Consider the following 22,592-nt stretch of genomic DNA (forward strand, 5'->3'; position numbering starts at 1 on the left):
GGAAATAATTTATTTGAGATTAATCCCTTGTAAATGATACCGTTGTTGTAACACATTTCAAGTTTAATAATAGTTTTATTTAACTTAAATTTTGTTTCATTTTTTTATTCCGTATTTTATTCGATTAAACGGTATAGTTTGTATTCAACCCCCCTTCTACAAACATATTGGGACCTAACAATGTGTTAAAAATGTGACCGACGCGTCATACCATATAGGCAAGTTAATGTCAGTACTGTTAGTTTACTCACTGAATGACATATGATACTCTCCGTCCCAATTACTTTTTATTTTGGGATGTTCCAACAGATTGCTAATATTTCCTAAATAACATATTATCTATGTAATTGCTCCAAAATTTACTCCCGTTTTCTTAATTTTTCTTCAATAGAATTCATTTTTTTTAATCTCTATGTCTAACAATGATGTTAACAACCTATAACACGGTGGAAGTATATGAAAGATGTCATAGAATGATTAACAGTGAAGTATAAATCATATATATATATACAAATAGTTTATTTTATTTTTTATTTCATTGAATTTAATATAATATTTTGTCATTTCATTATGTTGGAGGACGAAGTTAGATTGATGACAACTAAAAATATACGAGTATGTATCTATGTATTCATGTGTGTGTGTATATGAGAGTATGTATCTGTGTGTGTATGTATGTGTGTATGTATGCATGTATGTATGTATGTATGTATGCATGCATGTACGTATTAATTTATATATATATATGTATATATTTATTATATGTATGTATGTATGAATGTTTGTATTAATGTGTGAATGTACATATTAATTATAAAATAATTAATAACTTTTAATAAATGAATAATGGAGGGAAATATATATATAAATATTAATATAGGGGTATAATCGTCATATTAATTAAATTGCTCATCAAACCCCTCTGTTGTTGTATTTTATATACTAGCTTTGTACCCGTGCAATACACGGGATTATCATTTCTTTATATAATTTTTTTGAATATTTTTTCTTTTTTAACTAAATTTTAAAATAATAATTTTATTTCCTAAACAAATTTTATGTTTTATGAAAATAATATATTTTTCAAAAAATTGTACTTTTTGTACTTATATATTTAGTTATTATTGTATTTTTATATTTGACATTTGATAACCTTAATATAACATATGTGTTATAATGTATTTTATTTCTTCATTATCTGATTTTTTTCACATTATAAATTTATAAGGAGAATATTTTATATTATATAATTTTATTCTAGTAATGATTTTGAAAAAAATACTTTAGATCTAATTGTCATAGTACTTTATTTTAGTAATCAATTGATAGTACTTTTAAATGTATTCTATTATATTTGTATTTCAATTTTGAATTGTAATAGTTATTTATTATTATTATTATATTTATTTTTTATGTTTTAAAAGATTCATGTACTCTAAATTTTTTAAAAGACAATCCATGATTTTCTTATTTTACAAAATGAAACAAAAGAGATGTAATCTTAATATGTTCCTCATTTTATAAGATAATAATTAAAATTATCTATTCAAAAATATTTTAAATCAAACTTACCCATTCCAAATTTTTGAAGATAATAAATAATTTGTTGATTGTTGCTTATATTTATCTTATTAAGATAATTGTTGTTTGTATTATATATATATAACACTTTTAACATTATTTTATATCATTTAATAATATTTAATTATAGATCAATTTCTTAAATACTTACCTATTGTGTTTGTTATACAGATTATTAAATATCATAATAGAATAATAAAATAAATGTAATAAATATAATCTATAATGTATTTATTAGATCTGTATATCCATTATTTTTTTGCTAAATTTGTATTTCCCTTTTAAATTGTAATAGATAAATTATTATTATATGTATTCCTCATTTTTATGTTTTAGAGGATTCATGTGCTCTAAATTTTTTTAAAAGAGAATCCGTAATTTTCCCTTTTTACAAAATGAAACAAAACAATGTAATATTTATATCTATATATAATCTAAATGTGTTCGTTATTTTATAAGATACAAATGAAAATTATCTATTCAAAAATATTTTAAATCAAATTTACCCACTCCAATATTTTTTTTTAAAAAAATGATACAACTTTAGTCTGGTTATAAATGATTTGTTAATTGTTACTTATATGTATTATTATTAAGATAATTGTTGCTTGCATTATAAATATATATATATATAATATAATATAAAACTTTGAATATTATTTTATATCATTTAAGAATAGATAATTATAGTTGTCAATTTCTTAATTAATTGCCTATTGTGTTTATTATACAAATTATTAGATATTATAGTAGAATAATAAAAAAATTAAATAAATATTGTATATATTATAACTATAATTTAGCACTTGCAACCGTATCACCAAAATCCCCTTTTAATTGTTACTTATATTTATTTTTATTAAAATAATTGTTGCTTGTATTCTATATATAATATATAACTTTGAATATTATTTTATATCATTTAGGAATAGAGAATTGTAGTTGTCAATTTCTTAATTAAACTATGAAATCAATAATTATTCTTTACTTTACTAAATTTTAATACAAAAATTTTATTCCTTAAATCTTTATATTTCTTAAGTATTTTTTACTTATATATTTAGTTATTATTATAATTTTATATTTCATCAAGACAATTTTTGTATAATATAATAATAATTTTAAAAAATATTACGGCTTTTAAAGTGTTACTAATATGTATAACTGTATTTCATAATTATGCATAATTATTATTTTATTTTATTTTTAAATATTTTAACATTTTAATGACATGTAATATATATTTGTACATATTTATTTTTAAATAATTTATTTTTCAAAAAAAATATTAAATTTATTCATTTAGTTGTTATTATATTTTATATTTGATTGTGATATATAACTAAAGGAGTTTGATCACGAATTGAAATATTGGTTGTAGTCTGTACCTTACTACTTTTTTCAAGTATATTTTTAATAATATTTTATAAATTCTCAGTTTTCGTAATAACATTTAAAAAACATACTTTTTAATCTATAAACATGTTATTTTTTTCATTTTATTAAAATTGTATTTTATTTTAAGTTGTATTAATTTTTTATCATTATTATATTTCTTTTCAAAATTTCTTATTTATAGAGTTTGTAGCAATTATAATCAAACATATAGTAAATGTTTTCATTATTTAATAATATAAAAAATTAATTTTACACATGTACGCACATGAAAACTTATAAATATTTTTTTACATGAGAATTGTGTTGTGAATATGTTGTGTACTTGATGATTACCTAAACAAAACATCTAAGTAGATTTTACTTAGTGAAATAATGTAGCACTCAACGGATAAGAATTATAGTCCCGACGGATAACTCATTATAGTCCCGACGGATGATTAACTTATTATCCATCGAGTGAGTAGCTTATGTAATAATAAGTTTGTAGCACAGTGTTGTATGCACCTTTGTATAGAATCTGGAGTAGCATATAAGTCATGTTGACTTTAACTAGATATACAGAATAGGTTGATTAACTGTACATAAGCAATGTCTTGTAATTCTGTATAAGTGAAATGAAGTCAAGTGCCAAAATAGCTACCAACGGATGATTAACAAAGCTTCGACGGATGACCAAAATAGCTAACAACGGATGCTTAACAAAGCCTCGACGGATGATCAAATGACTATCAACGGATGTTTAACATAGCAGTCGACGGAAGATCAATTAAGTCATCGACGGATGATCTGAAAGTCGACAGATGATCATATCAAGATTCAAACATCAGTTGAAGAGTGAAAACTGACACACAGCCGTTGAGTTGGATACAAGTACACTGTGGAAGCCCATTAACTGGGTAATAGAGGACGAAAAGCAGCAAAGATCAAGACTGTTAGATTTTATATTTGTTCAGTTCTTTTGACTTTGTAATCTTGGTAATATATAAACCAAGAGAGTAGCAAATAGAAAAATAACTGAGATAGTTAAGAAACAACAACAGAGAAATCTTTGTAAGCACTATCTTTAGCATTTCCTGTGTTCTTAGCAGTTCTATTTGTGTAAGCAGCTGTGAGCATTTCTGCACACAGATTCCTCTCGATATATTAAATATATCTCTGGTGGAATTGTTTAAATCCACCAGAAAGTTTTTAAAGACTCTTGTTTTTAATTACTTATGTTTTGATTCATTCAAGTTTACATTCCGCATTGTGCTAATCAAAACAAATATATCCATAATCTAGTTGAAAATTTTTTATTTCAAGAAAAAGGTTCAAGAATTCCATTCAACCCCCCTTCTGTAATTCTTGCTATATTGTTAAGGGACTAACAATTGGTATCAGAGCAAACTCTTAATCTTCAAAGAGTTTAAAGATCAAAACAATTCAGCAAGATGAACAAGAACGATGTTGGAGTCAAGATTCCTTTTCTTGATAAAGATAATTACCATCATTGGAAGGTAAAGATGCATCTTCATATGCTTTCTCAAGATGAGGCCTATGTGGACTGCATAGAAAGAGGCCCTCATGTTCCAATGAGAGCTGCAATAGGAAATGAACCATCTGTTCCAAAGCCAAGGCATGAATGGTCTGATCCTGATATTGAACAAGTCAGGAAAGATAAAAAGGTCATGAACATTCTGTTCAATGGTGTTGATGCAGACATGTTTGATAACATCATCAACTGCAAGACTGCCAAGGAAGTTTGGGACACAATACAGATAATCTGTGATGGTACTGAGCAAGTAAGAGAAAATAAAATGCAGCTCCTGATTCAGCAATATGAGCATTTTCACAATGAAGAAAGTGAGTCACTCACTGACATTTTTAGTAGATTCCAAAAGCTACTAAATGCTCTTAAATTGCATGGAAGAGTCTATCAGACTAAAGACTCCAATCTGAAATTTCTCAGATCTCTTTCAAAGGAATGGAAACCAATGACAGTCTCATTGAGAAACTCACAAGATTATAAGGAGTTTACTTTGAAGAGACTGTATGGCATTCTGAAGACCTATGAGCTTGAGATAGAGCAGGATGAAAGAATGGAGAGAGGAAAGAAGAAAGGAGGATCCATTGCACTAGTGGCTGAACTGGAAAAGGAGAAGGAAGTGAAGATGGAAGCTGTGGAATCAACTTCAAAGGCCTGTGAAAGCAAGGTTAAAGGGCTAGCTGCAGAAAGTGAAGATTCATTGAGTCAAGATGACATGGAGGACATTCATGAGCACCTAGCATTCCTTTCAAGAAGATTTGCCAAGCTCAAGTTCAAGAAGAACTTTGGAGCTGCCAAGCCAAATAGAACCATGGTGGATAAATCAAAATTCAAGTGTTTCAAATGTGGCTTGGCAGGGCATTTTACAAATGAGTGTAGAAAGTCAGATTCCAGTAAGAAAAGATTTGAGTCTGTGGATTATAAGCAAAAATACTTTGATCTACTCAAACAGAAGGAAAGGGCTTTTATTACACAAGAGAATGACTGGGCAGCTGATGGTTTGGATGAAGATGAGGATGTCAGTTATGTCAATCTAGCCCTTATGGCCAAGTCTGATGAAACAGAGACAAGTTTCTCAAGCAATCAGGTAATCACTACAAACCTTGCACATTTATCTAAAGCTGAGTGTAATGATGCAATAAATGACATGTCTACAGAATTGTATCATTTGCGTGTTACACTTAAGTCCCTCACTAAAGAAAATGCTAAAATCAAAGAAAACAACTTGTTTTTGAGTGAGGAGTATAATGTGATTGAGTCTCAGTTTGTTGAGTTTGAGAAACTAAAAATTGAGTGTAGAATTTCCAAGGAGGAATTAACTGAGTCCTTGAAAAAGGAAGAAAATTTAAAGAAGCAGCTCGATCGTGAACAGGAGGTGATTAAAGCATGGAAAACATCCAGAGATGTTCATGCTCAAATCACCAAGGTTCAAGGAATTGAGTCTTTTTATGATGAAGCCTGGAAAAAGAATAAGGAGAAACTAGAACCTATTTTGGTAGATGGATTGCTGACAGATGTAGACTCGACGGATGATGAGAACTATCCGTCGAATAACAAAAAGTGTTATCCGTCGAATGATAAAAATCCTCATCCGTCGGCTGTGAGCAAACCCATTAGCAAAGCCAAATTAACCAAGCTAAATGAAAAGTATGGGTCTGTTTCCAAGAACTTTGTTTCAGGAGAGTCAAGTCAAGCCAAGAAAGGGAAGAAGGCTAATGTTGGTCACATGACTGTCAAACAGTTAAGTGACAGACTTGAGAAGATAGAGGTAAAAACAGAGACTAAAAGGAAAAACAATAGGAATGGTAAAGTAGGGATTAACAAACATAATAACTACAAACCTGACAAATATGCTCCTAGAAAAATCTGTGTCAAATGTGGTAGTGTAAATCATTTGTCTGTTAAATGCAAATCTGCCATGCCTACTCCCATGTCTGTTCAGCCTCAATTCTCTAACATGAATGCCATGCCTCCCATGCCTGTTAATGCTATGCCTACACTAAACATGAATGCACAGTTTGCTAATATGCCATTTGTACCTAATCCATATTATGCTGCATACAATATGCCTCAAATGCCATTTAGCATGCCTTACTGGAATAACATGTTTGCACCAAGCATGCCATTTCCTGTTAGCCATAACATGCATGATAATTCTGTTGCATCTAGTGGTTTCAAAGGCCCAACCCAAATGACTAAGGAAGAATCTGAAATTCCTAAGTCAAATGAGTTAAGACCTAAGAAACAGAAGAAGAAAGCTAATAAGGCAGGACGCAAGGAAACTTGGGTACCAAAATCAACTTGATTTGATTTTGATGTGTGCAGGGAAACAGAAGGAATCTTTGGTACTTGGATAGTGGTTGTTCAAGACACATGACTGGTGATTCTACCCTGCTCACAGAGTTTGAAGAGAGAGCTGGCCCAAGTATCACTTTTGGAGATGACAACAAAGGTTATACTGTGGGATATGGCTTGATTTCAAAGGATAATGTCATCATTGAAGAGGTTGCCTTAGTGGATGGTCTCAAACACAATCTGTTTAGTATCAGCCAGCTTTGTGATAAAGGCAACTCAGTAACCTTCAACAAAGAAACCTGTGTTGTGATTAATAATCAAAACAACAAAGTGGTTCTCACTGGTGTGAGAAGAGGAAATGTGTATCTAGCTGACTTCAACTCAACTAAAGCAGAATCTGTAACTTGTCTTCTCAGTAAAGCAAGTCAAGATGAAAGTTGGCTATGGCACAAGAAACTATCTCATTTGAACTTCAAGACCATGAATGAGCTGGTAAAGAAAGAGCTAGTTAGAGGCATTCCTATGGTGGAGTTTACAAAGGATGGACTGTGTGATGCCTGCCAAAAAGGGAAGCAGATTAAAGCATCATTCAGGAAGAAACTTGATTCAGCAATTGAAGAGCCTCTACAACTGCTTCACATGGATTTGTTTGGACCAGTCAATATATTGTCAATCTTAAAGAAAAGATTTTGCCTAGTAATTGTAGATGATTTCTCAAAGTTCTCTTGGACCTATTTCCTAAAGTCCAAAGATGAGGCTAGTGAAATCATCATCAATCACATAAGGCAAGTTAACAATCATCCTGATTTCAAAGTTAGAAGAATCAGGAATGATAATGGAACTGAGTTCAAGAACTATGTCATGAGAGTATTTTGTGAGGAAAATGGAATCTTGCATGAGTTTTCAGCAGCAAGGACTCCACAACAGAATGGAGTAGTGGAAAGAAAGAATAGATCTCTTATTGAAGCTGCAAGGACAATGCTTGAAGAATCAAAACTACCAACATACTTCTGGGCTGAAGCTGTAAACACTGCATGCTACACTCAGAACATCTCTCTGATTAATCAAGCAAGATGCATGACGCCTTATCAATTGTTCAAGAACAAGAAGCCAACTCTGAACTTTCTTCATGTCTTTGACTGTAAATGTTATATTCTGAGAAATCAAACTGATCAAAATGGGAAGTTTGATGCTAAAGCAGATGAAGGAATTTTTGTTGGATATGCTGTTGGTAAAGCATATAGAGTCTACAATCTAAGAACCAACATTGTTGTTGAATCTATACATGTTGTGTTTGATGATAAAAAGATTGAAGGACTAAAAGATGGAGATTACCATGAGAGCCTCAAATTCGACAATGATGAGATGGTCAGTGATGAAAGTGATGATGAGAGTGATCAAGAAACAGTGTCTAAGGATAATGCAGACAAATCTACTACATATGAAGCACAAAACTCAACATTTGTCGAGTTACATAACGCTTCATCCGTCGGAAGACAACCTGCCTCATCCGTCGGTACTCAAAATTCACCATCCGTCGGGTTATCAAAAGGAGCAGGAAGTCAAGGCAGATCACCCATAGAAAGCACCCCAATCTCAAATCAAAGATCCACAAACTCAGGGGGAGTTTCTAGCAATCAAAACTCAATCACATATCAAGACAACATTGAGGTCTCTTCATCTAGGGCTAATCTACCTCAACCAAGAAAATGGACAAAAGATCACCCCTTTGAACTGATTATTGGTGAAGTTTCTTCCAGAGTTCAAACCAGGAGAGCAACTCAAGAAGAATGTCTATACAGCAGCTTCCTGTCTAAGGAAGAACCAAAGAAGGTAGAAGAAGCCTTGTTAGATCCTGATTGGATTTTAGCTATGCAAGAGGAGCTAAACCAATTTGAAAGGAATAAAGTATGGAAGCTGGTACCCAAGCCTACAGGAAAGAATCCAATAGACACCAAATGGGTATTCAGAAATAAGATGGATGAAAATGGCATAGTAGTAAGGAGCAAAGCAAGATTGGTTGCTAAAGGCTATTGTCAGCAAGAAGGAATAGATTTTGATGAAACATTTGCTCCTGTTGCAAGACTTGAAGCCATCAGAATCTTCTTAGCCTATGCAGCCCATGCAAATTTCAAGGTCTATCAAATGGATGTCAAAAGTGCCTTTCTGAATGGAGATTTGGAGGAAGAAGTGTATGTAAGTCAACCTCCTGGCTTTGAAGATCCAAATTTCCCAGAGTATGTCTATTATCTACTGAAAGCACTTTATGGACTGAAGCAAGCACCTAGAGCCTGGTATGACACTTTATCAAAGTTCCTTTTGGAAAATCACTTCACAAGAGGTACTGTAGATAAAACTTTATTTTTTAGAAATATAAATGGCTCTAGCATACTTGTTCAAATTTATGTAGATGATATTATTTTTGGCTCTACAGATGAGAAACTTTGTAAAAAGTTTGCCAAACTGATGCAAAGCAAGTATGAAATGAGTATGATGGGAGAACTAACTTACTTTCTTGGTTTACAAGTTAAGCAAGTTAGTGATGGAATATTCATTAGTCAAACTAAATATATTTTTGATCTTTTAAAGAAGTTTGATCTAATGGATTGCACATCTGCAAAAACTCCCATGGCCACTGCAACTAAGCTTGAACTAAACACTACTGAAAAGTCTGTGGATATTTCAAGTTTTAGAGGCATGGTTGGCTCACTTCTGTACTTAACAGCTAGTAGGCCAGATATAATGTTTGCTACATGTTTGTGTGCTAGATTTCAGGCTAATCCTAGAGAGTCTCATTTGATAGCAATTAAGAGAATCTTCAGATATCTCAAAGGAACACCAAACCTTGACATTTGGTATCTTAGAGATTCTGGCTTTGATCTAACTGGTTATTCAGATGCAGATTATGCAGGTTGCAGAATTGATAGAAAAAGCACAACAGGAACCTGTCAATTTTTAGGAGACAAGCTTGTGTCCTGGTTCAGTAAAAAGTAAAATTCAGTTTCTACTTCTACAGCTGAAGCTGAATATATTGTTGCTGGCAGTTGCTGTGCACAGATTTTATGGATGAAAAATCAATTGCTAGACTATGGTTTGCAAGTTGAAAGGATTCCTATTTTCTGTGACAACACAAGTGCAATTGCCATCACTGAAAATCCAGTCCAACATTCAAGGACAAAGCATATAGACATCAAGTACCATTTCATAAGGGAACATGTAATGAATGGTACTGTAGAGTTACATTTTGTTCCAAGTGAGAAGCAACTTGCAGATATTTTTATCAAGCCACTGGATGAATCCACCTTTTCTAGGTTGGTAAGTGAGTTAGGTATGCTTAATTACTCTTGAATTTATCTGAATTATTTTGCAAGTTGAAAAGTAGCCAGAAATTTAACTGATTTTTAGTCTTGGATGAAAATTTTGGCTAAGTCAAAATTTGCATCTCGACGGATGACCATTATCCATCGAGTTGAGTCATCCGTCGATATACAAATTGTAAATAAAAATCAATTACTTTTCTGGAGTATTTTAAAGCTCGACGGATATCAACTTATCCTCATCCGTCGAAGTGTCTAAATCTTAACCGTTAATTCCCTGAACATTATCCATCGAGTATACTTACAGTTTGTAAGCATTACACGACGGATAATGGGTGGAATTTTTACAGTTTATTTTAAAACGGCTATTTTAGACAATTTCTATTGGGTAATTTACTTCTCTTTATTATTTTTATCAGTTGATTTTGAGTAAAGTATAAAAGCTTATTTCATTCTAATCATTATCTTTTATCATTCTCAAATTCAACTGTGTTACTTCATTCTCTCTCAAGCAAAAATCCTCTTTCTCTTCAAGCTTTTCTTCTCTAACAATGGCACCCGTAGTTAAGATCATGTCACAGACTGGGTTCATCTATGAGAAGAACAACTTCACTGCCTTGGTCAATAAGGGGATTCAGCAATCTGAAGACTATCATAAGATGATGGACTTTGTGAACAACTGCAAGTTAAGTTTTGCCATGTTGGAATCACCCATAATTTATTGTGAAGTTGTTGAGAAGATGTGGACAACAACAATCTATAACTCTACTGACAAAACCATCACTCTAACCATCAAAGGTAATGATTTATGTATCAATAGTGATGTCATAAAAGCATGTTTCAAGATTCCTGATGATAATGTAACTGCACCACACACTGACACTGATATTGTAAATATGCTCAATTCCATTCATTATGCACTTCCTATTGCAAAACTAAGTGAAATTAGAAGACTAGGTCTTAGGAAGGAATGGAGTTACTTGTGTGATGTAGTAACTAAAGTCTTTTCTGGAAAAATCAGTAATTTTGATTCTGTGAACATTTCCATGCTTAACATGCTATACATGCTAGTTACAGACAAATATTACAATTTCAGTGACCTTGTTATGTATGAGTTAGGTTTTAAACTAGGTGACTTAGCCAAAAGAGGAAAGAATATTTACTATGCTAGATTTTTTATGCTTTTGGCTAACCATCTTTGTCAAGAGATTGAACTTGAGAACCCAAACAACAAATTAGCTTGTTGGGTTCAAGAGAGAAGAATCATTGCAGACTTGAACAGAGCCAACCATCACAAGGATGTGCCAATGTTCTATTTTCCTGTAATGCTGACACCTCAGGTAAGTGAGGTAAGTTCATCCAGACCCTCAACTATTCCAATCTCTTCTATTTCTTTGACTTCAGGCATAGTTATGGCAACTGTGACAATGACCAAACAGTTGCCTACCAAAGCTGCCAAAACAACTGCAATTACTAAATCCAAATCAAAGAAAACCCCCTCTGGTATCTCTCAAAAGGTACCAGTTCAAAAATCTACCAAAGCCAAAGAGGGGAGTGTGAAGGAGGGTAAGATAGGTGAGGGAAGGGGTGAACATCAAAGAAACCCCAAGGATAAGGTTGGAGAGTTGAGTGAATCCCAGTCTAGCCACACTGCAGTTTCCCAATAAACTGTAGTGCTTAAAAAGGACAAAAGTTCACTTCTAGATGCATCCTCCCAAAAGGATGTGGTTATTGAACAAAGCTCTCATCCAAGAGCACAGGCCAAGAGGGTTAGGGATACAAGCTCACACCAAACTTACACTAGAAAGAAGAAATCCAAAACAACTGGGGATGCACAGGGCACACACTTAGTGCAAACTGGTGCTAAAGACACAGTCCCTGCACCTTCTCAAATTCGGATTGATGTTGCTCCAATAAATGTGGAGTCACAGCCAAAATCTCTCATAATAGAAGCCACAGAAACACAATACTCACCAACTAACTCACTAGAAGTGGACATGATAAACACTTCAATTCCTGATTCCCCTTCTTTAACTCTGTTGGGGAAGCCAAAATCTAGTGCAAGTGAGCATCATCTTTTAGATGAATTGTTGGCTCACTTGCCAATTCTTTCTGATTCTATTGTGACATCTGTGCCTCAAATAACTTCAATCAACACAGAGTCAACAATAGTTTCTCTTCCCACCTCATTCATTTCTACTCTCTCGATGGATATTGCTCATCCGTCGAGTAGTGATTGTATCCCGACAGATAAGCTTAACAGCAGTTATCCGTCGGATAGCTTTACCACTCACCCGACGGATATCACTTATTCGTCGAGTGTCTCTGCACAACTTCAAACTTCAATAATTTCAAGTGCAGAAGATTTGGTGGTAATACAATCACTCTTAGGACTGAGAGAGGAGAGTGCATTGAGTGAGAGGCTGGGTTGCTCCCAGGCAAAAGGAGAGGAAAAGAGTGAATCTCAGCAATCCATTCATTCAGGATTGACAAAAGTGAGTGAGAGGAGTCCCACCTTAGTAGGTGAAGGTGATGGTGTGAGGGTGGGGAGCCAGGGTGAGACCCTGATGCAACAAAAGAGAGAATATGAGAGAAAGGCAGGTACTGGAGAAATAAGGATGGAACCAGCCATTGCTAGTGAGTCAATGATTGTGGATGATGCTGAAAAGGAAAGACAATTTCAGCAACATTACAAAGCTGTAATTGATAACATTTCCTTGGATGCTGACACTTTTACTCACCCTGTTTCAGCCTATCAACTGTTGGTTGCTCAGGGCAATGTGGAGGCAGAGCAGACTTTGAATTTAGTGCACACCACAGAATCTCTTCAAAGAGATAAAGCTGCTGTGAACAGAATGCCTTCTCAAGCTGGAGAGCCATCTGAAGAATTTGGAGTAAATTCTGATGATGATGACTCTGGTTCTTTGGATGAAAGCATGAACTTAGGGGGAGCTGAAGGCCTAAGTTCTGCTTTCAGTTTACCTAAATGGGCATGGGCAAAGGAATTTTCACCAGGGCAATTTGAGGTGTCTTTGGTAAAACAAGTAATAGATATTCAGCAGGCTCTTCAGGAAGCTTCAGATGCTGGTACCAAGGCTGTTCTTCAAGCTCACCTAGACTCTTTACATTTAATGAAGATCCAACACTCAAGACAGAATCTCAGTGTGGATGAATTGAAAAAGGATATAGCTGACTTAAAGACATATAACTCTGAGAAGCTGGATTCAATAATGCCATATGGTACCATGCATGATCTATTACTAAGATTAAGGAGAGAATCGGATTCTGACAAGAAGATAGTCAAGCTGGAGAACAGAGTTCAGGTTATTGAGAATTCAGTGGCTCTACTTCTTCAAAATCAACAGACTCAGACAAATCTTCTTATGCAACTGGCTAAAGCACAAGGCCTAACTCCTCCACTTGATGATAACAAAAAGGGGGAGAGAGAATCAAGTAAGGGGGAGAAAGGTCCAACTGAGGGGGAGAAACTTCTAGTTCAAATCAGCAAAGTAATTGTACCTTCAATTACTATCTCCAAGCCACCAGTTGCAGATGGTATAGATCTTATAAATGCAGCAGCAGCAAATTTGAAAGATGCTGATAAAGGAGAGTTGACTCTGATCAACTGGAAAAAGATTGATGAGGAAATACAGAAAAAGTTTCAATTAGTCAAAGAACCAGATCAGTCAGCCATCCATCACTCTCATGTCAAGCCAATCAATGTGAATGAGATGAGCATGAACTATCTGGAGAAAGGATAAACTTCCTGCATCAAGACTACAAAGGCTGAGATAATTCTTAAACCAAGGGCAAACTATCCAAAGTTATCTTTGAAGAACCCTATGGATTCTGTGTATGAGACACCCAATCCTGATGAAAGAAGCTTCTGTCAAGATCTATTCTCCTCTACAAAGATCCAGCTGATTCAGCCTCAAGAAAGAGAATTGCAAAGATATTCAGAAATGGGAAGGAAATTTGTGTGGTAGCTGGACATCCACAATTTGCTCATGCAAAGGAAGAAGAAAAAGCCAGATTGAAGCAGGAAAAGAGGCAAGCTGCTCTAGATGCAAAGAAGTCTAAACAAAAGAAAGAACAGTTTGCTATCTTGGCCAAGCTACAGGCTGTGAATTCTTCTCAACAAATTCCCTCTCAACCATCTCAAGCTACTGAATCAGAGAAGAAGATTGAAGAACAGAAGAAATCCCCAAGAAAGAAAGAACTGGCTAAAAGAACAAAAAGAAAGTTGGATGTTGTTGACAAGGAATTGGAAGATCAATTTCCAAGGGAATCCACTCAAGCTGAAACTCAAGCATCAAAGCCCTCTGTGGTGTTTGAAGATATAAGGGTGGTGGACCCCTACAGGAACATACATGGAGAGCCTATTGTGCCAAAGGATGAGCCAATAGAGTGGGATAAATTACCAATTCCTGACTTCAACTTGCCAATTCTTACTAAGCCAAGAAGGATAAAATCAAGGGCAGTCAAGAAAGTGAAGCTGTCACCTCTCAAATCCAAGTCAGTAGTCAAAGCTCAACCCAAGGTCAACAGGGGAGACTACTTGTACTTGTGTGACATCAAAGAATTCTCAGATCTAAACCTTTATCTGGAGGAGCTGGATGAGGTAAGGGCAATTGATGCATACAGAAACCTACCTGAAAGGTTGGTGTTCAAGTACAAAGGGGGAAGGGGGAAGGGAGATTCAGTGGCCTCTTCACAGGATACTTAAGAAAGCCAAGCTGTGTTGATCAAAGTCTATTCATCCTTCAAGAAAAACTTTGGGTTCAATGTAACTGCAAGAATATTAGTATTGAAGAAGATTGAAGAGCTAAGGAGTGTTAGAGCCAAAGATGCACTACCCAAAACTCCTATCATCCCATACACAGGGAGAAAAGTGCATCTAAGGCCCTACTGGCTGATGGAATTCATGGATGACAAGGGTGTGAGAAGATTCTTCAGATTAGAAGACCAATTGAGTATCTCTAGCAATGAGACTCTCTTGGAAATGCAAGAAATGTTAGATCTCTCAGAATCTGATGAATTAGAATTCCACAGACAGCTCCAGAATCAAATTGAAGAAAACAACAGAAAGCTTGGAAGAAGATCCAGACCTTCAAAAATCTAGAAAAATCTGCTCAGACTAGAGGAGCATCTTGAACTGACTGTGAGCCAAACCTTGTACATTTTTGTTTAAATTGAAGCACTTTCAGTTTTATCTACTTATCTTTAAAAATATATGTTTAGGATGTTTTGTTATCATCAAGTATCTCTTAATTTATGGCTACAATTCCAGTAGACATAAATTGGGGGAGATTGTTGTGAATATGTTGTGTACTTGATGATTACCTAAACAAAACATTTAAGTAGATTTTACTTAGTGAAATAATGTAGCACTCGACGACTAAGAATTATAGTCCCGACGGATAACTCATTATAGTCCCGACGGATGATTAACTTATTATCCATCGAGTGACTAGCTTATGTAATAATAAGTTTGTAGCACAGTGTTGTATGCACCTTTGTATAGAATCTGGAGTAGCATATAAGTCATGTTGACTTTAACTAGATATGCAGAATAGGTTGATTAATTGTACATAAGCAATGTCTTGTAATTCTGTATAAGTGAAATGAAGTCAAGTGCCAAAATAGCTACCAACGAATGATTAACAAAGCTTCGACGGATGACCAAAATAGCTAACAACGGATGCTTAACAAAGCCTCGACGGATGATCAAATGACTATCAACGGATGTTTAACATAGCAGTCGACGGATGATCAATTAAGTCATCGACGGATGATCTGAAAGTCGACAGATGATCATATCAAGATTCAAACATCAGTTGAACAGTGAAAGCTGACACACAGCCGTTGAGTTGGATACAAGTACACTGTGGAAGCCCATTAACTGGGTAATAGAGGACGAAAAGCAGCAAAGATCAAGACTGTTAGATTTTATATTTGTTCAGTTCTTTTGACTTTGTAATCTTGGTAATATATAAACCAAGAGAGTAGCAAATAGAAAAATAACTGAGATAGCTAAGAAACAACAACAGAGAAATTTTTGTAAGCACTATCTTTAGCATTTCCTGTGTTCTTAGCAGTTCTATTTGTGTAAGCAGCTGTGAGCATTTCTGCACACAGAGTCCTCTCGATATATTAAATATATCTCTGGTGGAATTGTTTAAATCCACCAGAAAGTTTTTAAAGACTCTTATTTTTAATTATTTATGTTTTGATTCATTCAAGTTTACATTCCGCATTGTGCTAATCAAAACAAATATATCCATAATCGAGTTGAACATTTTTTATTTCAAGAAAAAGGTTCAAGAATTCCATTCAACCCCCCTTCTGTAATTCTTGCTATATTGTTAAGGGACTAACAAATTGTTTCTTGACAAAATGAGTTGGCTTATTTAATTTTTGATATAAATATCTTTTACAAAAAATACTATTATTTTTTTATTCTAATAACTTTATTTACATGATGATTACATAGGGGTACCTTCGATAATGATATTATATTTTAATGATTAATTACTAATTATAATATTAGTCCTCATCACTAAATCCTAATTAGAATATTATAGTTATAGTGATGAGTATCAAACTATAACCATTTTTTATATAAGAATTTTTTTTGGCAAAATGAGTTGGTTTATTTATTTTTTAATATCAATATCTTTTATCAAAATTACTATTATTTTTATTATTCAATAATTTTATTGACATAATGAACATATTGTTGTATTTTTTTATTTGACATTAATAACGTAAAGTATAATATATTTATTATAGTTTAGTTTATTTATTTCATTGTTTGATTTTTATTTAAATTTTGAATTGTAATACTTTTTTATTATTATATTTCTTCCTTATTTTTAAGTTTTATAAGTTTCATGTGCTCTAAATGTTTTCAAAGACAAACTATATTTTCTTTTTTTACAAAATAAAACAAACCATGTGTATTACTTATACCTAAATATAGTTTAAATGTGTTCTTTATTTAATAAAAAAATTAAAATAATCTATTTACAAATATTTTAAATAAATTATTGTTTTTATGATATATGTAATATAATACTTTTAATATTATATTATATCATTTAAGAATATATAATTATAATTCACATAATATGTTTACATAGTTATTATTTTATTTATATATATATATATTTTTTCTTAATCTTGTGGAGTTTGATCAAAAATTGAAAAGTTGTTTGGAATTTTCATCTTGTCGGGTTTGATACATTTTTTATGATAGTAATTTTAAATTTATTTTATAAGTTTATTTTTTCAATTATGAATTGTAATAGTTTTTTTTACGATTTTTATAATATTTCTTTCTAGTTTTTATGTTTTATAAAATTCATATACTCTAAAATTTTTAGAAGACAATCCTTAAATGAAACAAAACGCTTGTAATATTTATACCTAAATATAATATAAATGTGTTTCTTATTTTATAAAATAAAAATAAAAATTATCTATTTACAGATATTTTTAATCAAACTTACACATACTAAATAAATGAAATAAATATAATATAAAGTATTTTATTAAATTTGTATTTCAATTTTTAATTGTAATAATTTTATTATTAAGAATATTTGTTTATAGTATGTAGATTAATGATTTTGTAAAGTTATTCTCAAATTTAGAATATTTTCGAACTATATTTGATACAAATAAAAATAATAATAACTAATTATACATTTAAAAAATCTTAAAATTATTATTATTATTATTTTCATATTAGGTTTAGGTTTAAGTTTACATCACACCCATGTCTCATGACCCAGTCTTTAATTACAATATTAGCCCTAGCCTGACGACCAAACCATACCATTTTATCTCCTTTACTCCAATTATATATAGGATATAATAATAGATGAACCTCCTATCATTGATGGCCAGAAAATTTACAAAAAGACTCGGCTCCCGCTTGCTATTCAGAATTTATGATATAATTTAAATTTTTTATTTTTCATGTTTGTTTTGGATCAATACAAACATCAATTTTTGATCGACGTGAAAGGTAATATTATAAATTATTTCTAGATAATTAACCGATATATTAGACATACTAAGGACATCATTTAGACGGATATAAAAAATAAAAAACGATCTCAACTAGGCTATATAACAACGCTTCTGTAATACATTAATTATTCTCTGATGTAAAAACACTACTAGAAAACCTTCAATAGACATCGGCCAGAAACCGATGTTAAAAGTTTTCATGACCGATGTCTATGCGGGTGTAGAGAAAGGTACCCCCATATGACATCGGTTGTGGACTGATGTCTGGGAACAACTTTAACATCGGTTCCGGGTTAAAACCCGATGTATATTCTCTATTTTTTAACAAAAACTGCATTATAGCCTTTTAAATATAGCTTTAATATGATCTAATTATGAACTTTAACATTTAATTTATAAGGTACCATTAACATCAATTGTTAGCAGATGTCTGGGACTATTAACATCAGTTTTCAGAAGGTGTACATCCAGTTGATGTCTATTGACTATACATTACCCTCCACTGATTTTATTATATGCACCCCAAAAAAAACAAATGCTAAAAATAAAATATATTCCAAAACAAAAATCTACCAAAAAAAATTAAAAACAATACCAACAAATGAAATCGCAAAATTCTGTTCATCATTACCAAACCACCAACAAACTTCATAAGTCATCAAATATATAGACTAACTACATTATCTAATCCATCCAATCGACCAACTACACACATCATATCTAAACTACACTGTACAACTAATCTTCAACTACAAACAGAGTCAAAACTAAATGTTCCAGGGAACATATGTAGCTACTAGTTAAGCACATGCATTCCTTCAATACCACTTTCGACCCCGATGTCAGAATCTTGAAGTATTCCCACGTCATTTGCTCCATCACACCAACTGTCATGTCGTATTTCCAGTTTATTCTTACCAAGTCTAGTAACCTGTATTTTTATAATAAGAACTAGACTTTTAGTGCAGAGGTAAACTTGATTTATCTGTATCACATAATGATTTCTTACACTTTCTGTGAAACTTAGAATACATGCAGTTAAAAATGTTAAATACGTTTAGGATCTATCTTTCTATATCACCACTATATCTAAAGACAAAGTTGTGAACATTTTACCTGAACACAAAAATACATTAGTTTCAAAACATATTAACTCATTACCAGAATATAGAACATCTGCGAAGATCATTAAAAATGGCAAAAAGAATGAAACATCATTATCTTATTCTCGATTCCAGATTTAAAACAAATACAGATCTTCTGTAATCCATAATAACCCCAATGTTTCACAATAGGTTCCATAAAGAATTATATGGCATGTAAAAGAAACCTATGTATAACTATATGACATGAGATGAATAAACAGTTCATCTGCCAAAGTACTAAACACTTTTTGACATAACACTATCAATTACTTCTGGATAACAACTTGTATTAACAAAAAATGCATTGGAATAAAGAACCTTTAGAGGGACATATTCATTAAATATTTTCATGATAAATCATAAGACTTGGGCACGATGATACATAACTCTAGTATAACATTTAAAAGAAAAAAAAGTCCAGATCCATAATAATTTTAATTAAAAGATGGACCTGTGAGCATCATGTTAGTGTTTGTACCCTAGAGACAACACTATGATGTTTTAGTTTAAGATATTAGTCTTATTAATATTTATGTTCTATCGATTATTCCCTTTATAATTTATTAATTCTTAATTTACTGCGATATAAATGTTAGATTAATAAATGTCCTTGGAATACGATATGCAATTCTATATCTCTAAGTACGTAACTTAGAAATGAGATTATGAGAATAATATCAATATTCCTAAACATCCCTAGTCGAGTATTATTTAGGGACAATGATAATGCATTAAGACTGGTGTGTTTGTTGACTGATGATCACATCTCATTGATCGTAGGTATAGTGATCCTAAAGTCAAAAACAAAGGCAGATATATATGTACATGGTGCTGGACAGACCCAATGTGAGATTCTACATGTTTGTTGTGTCATAAGTAATTCTCATAGTGATAATGATGTAATGGTCCTTAGACCTGAAGTCATTATATTTCTATACGAGAATTAATATACATTGATTCCATTAAAAGTTATCCTTGACCAGGTAATGATAGAAGTGGACATTGGGTATATTATGAATCGTATGAGAAATATAAAAGATCTAGATGGGATTTAACCCTCCTATTTTAGGACCTATTGGCCTCTTATGAGAGCTAGATTATGAAATGTGTGGCCACGCTCAAATGTTGATTTGATATGATAGTCTACTCATTGATCAAGGAAACCTGGATTAAATATTGATGAGGATGACACATTACATGCCTCTAGTTTAATCTAAAAAATTTGGTTAAAGAGATTATATTACATTGTACATTATTCACGAAGGTTTAATCGATCACCGTATCAATTATTAGTACTTGGGTGGCAATGATGTATTACTAGATGCCGCTCATTGTTTACGATTTTAAAGTAGATTTAAAATTCGTTACCAACGTAATAATAGCCTAAAGGATCACACACAAAGAATGCTTGAAGGATTTAATTTAAATTGGATTTAAATTATATTAAAGTAATTTGAATTATTTATAATATTAATTAAGTATGACTTAATTAATTAGATAAATATTGAAATTTGAATTTACTAATATTAATTATGAAATTCATTTGTTAAATAATTAAGTGTGACTAGGAATTTCGAATTAATAATAACTCTTAATTAGTTAAGAGTTATAATTCTTTTTCTACTCTCTATATAGTATCTCTTGTGTGGCTGATTTTGTAAGTAAGAATTTTACAAAAAACTCTAGCCACCAAGGGATAAGATGGAGAGAGCAAGAAGAAACGAGTTTGTGCTAGTACATATTCAATCATTACGTTCAAGCATTCGTGTGAATACCGATAGAGCGTAGATCGCGAGAGCAGGATGCGTGGTGATTGAACAAGCTTTGGATCTCCATTAGTCAACCTATTTGTAAAGCTTCTTAAGGTAAATAATCTGATATACGAATTAAATATCTATTTTTCGCATGGATCCTGCCGTGGATTTCGAAAATTCTGATTTTCACGTTTTTAATTACTGTTTCCGTTGCGTTTATGTGCTCGAAACCCAACAATGACATCGGAGCTACTTACGAAAAATGTTTAATTCGTTTATGTGTTTACTGGTTTTATGATGATAACATGTATACAATATTCCATGACTGTTATGTATGCGATTTTGTACGTTTTACATGTTGTTATGTTTATATATGCGTATGTATGTATATGTCTTGAATATATGATATTAATGAGAACTGTATGATCATATGATGATTATATAATCTGTATATATACTGATATATACATGTTTTGTTTTGCTCTTATTATAAGAATCGTATTTGATACGATTCTGAATCGGATGCAGCGGATTTGCTGGAATCTGTGTCTGGTGTTCGATTTTGGCGAACGAATACGCTATGTCATATGAAATCGAGCGTCTGAACGAAACTGATAGCTTTAGCTATCAACGACTGATCTGTAAGGCGTTTGACGTCGTTTAGGCCATGTAATCTGCGATTTAGTGTTATCAGATTTAATTTCGAATTTTCTGATTTTTGCCATATTTGGTTTTTATGATTAGATCATGATGGGTATGATATGTTAAGATCATATTATGTGTTTTAACATGTTCTTATGTGTTAATTGAGCATGGTTGATGGTTATGGCTTATGATCTTAGGTTCATGGTTTTGGTTTTTTTAAATACGGCTTGCATGTCGTTTAATCTTGTAATTACTAAATCTCGAATTTAACTCGAGTATTTCTTGTAAGTTCATTAGATTAGTTTTTATATTTCATTCTTGTGTGAGCTAGACTATGAAATGCGTGGACACGCTCAAATATTGATTTGATATGATAGTCTACTCATTAATCAAGGAAACCTGGATTAAACATTGATGAGGATGATACATTACATGCCTCTAGTTTAATCTATAATATTTGGTTAAAGGGATTATATTACATTGTACATTATTCACGAAAGGTTTAATCGATCACCGATTCAATTATTATTACTTGGGTAGCAATGATGTATTACTAGATGCCGCTCATTATTTTATGATTTTAAATTAGATTTAAAATTCGTTGCCAACGTAATAATAACCTATAGGGTCACACACAAAGAATGCTTGAAGGATTTAATTTAAATTGGATTTAAATTATATTAAAGTAATTCGAATTATTTATAATATTAATTAAGTATGACTTAGATAATTAGATAAATATTGATATTCGGATTTACTACTTTTAATTATGAAATTCATTTGTTAAATAATTAAGTGTGACTTAATTATTATTCAAATAGGAATTTCGATTAATAATAACTCCTAATTAGTTAAGAGTTATAATTCTTTTTACTCTCTATATAATATCTCTTGT

This window comes from Apium graveolens, chromosome 5, assembly GCF_009905375.1.
Source record: "Apium graveolens cultivar Ventura chromosome 5, ASM990537v1, whole genome shotgun sequence".
NCBI lineage: Eukaryota > Viridiplantae > Streptophyta > Magnoliopsida > Apiales > Apiaceae > Apium > Apium graveolens.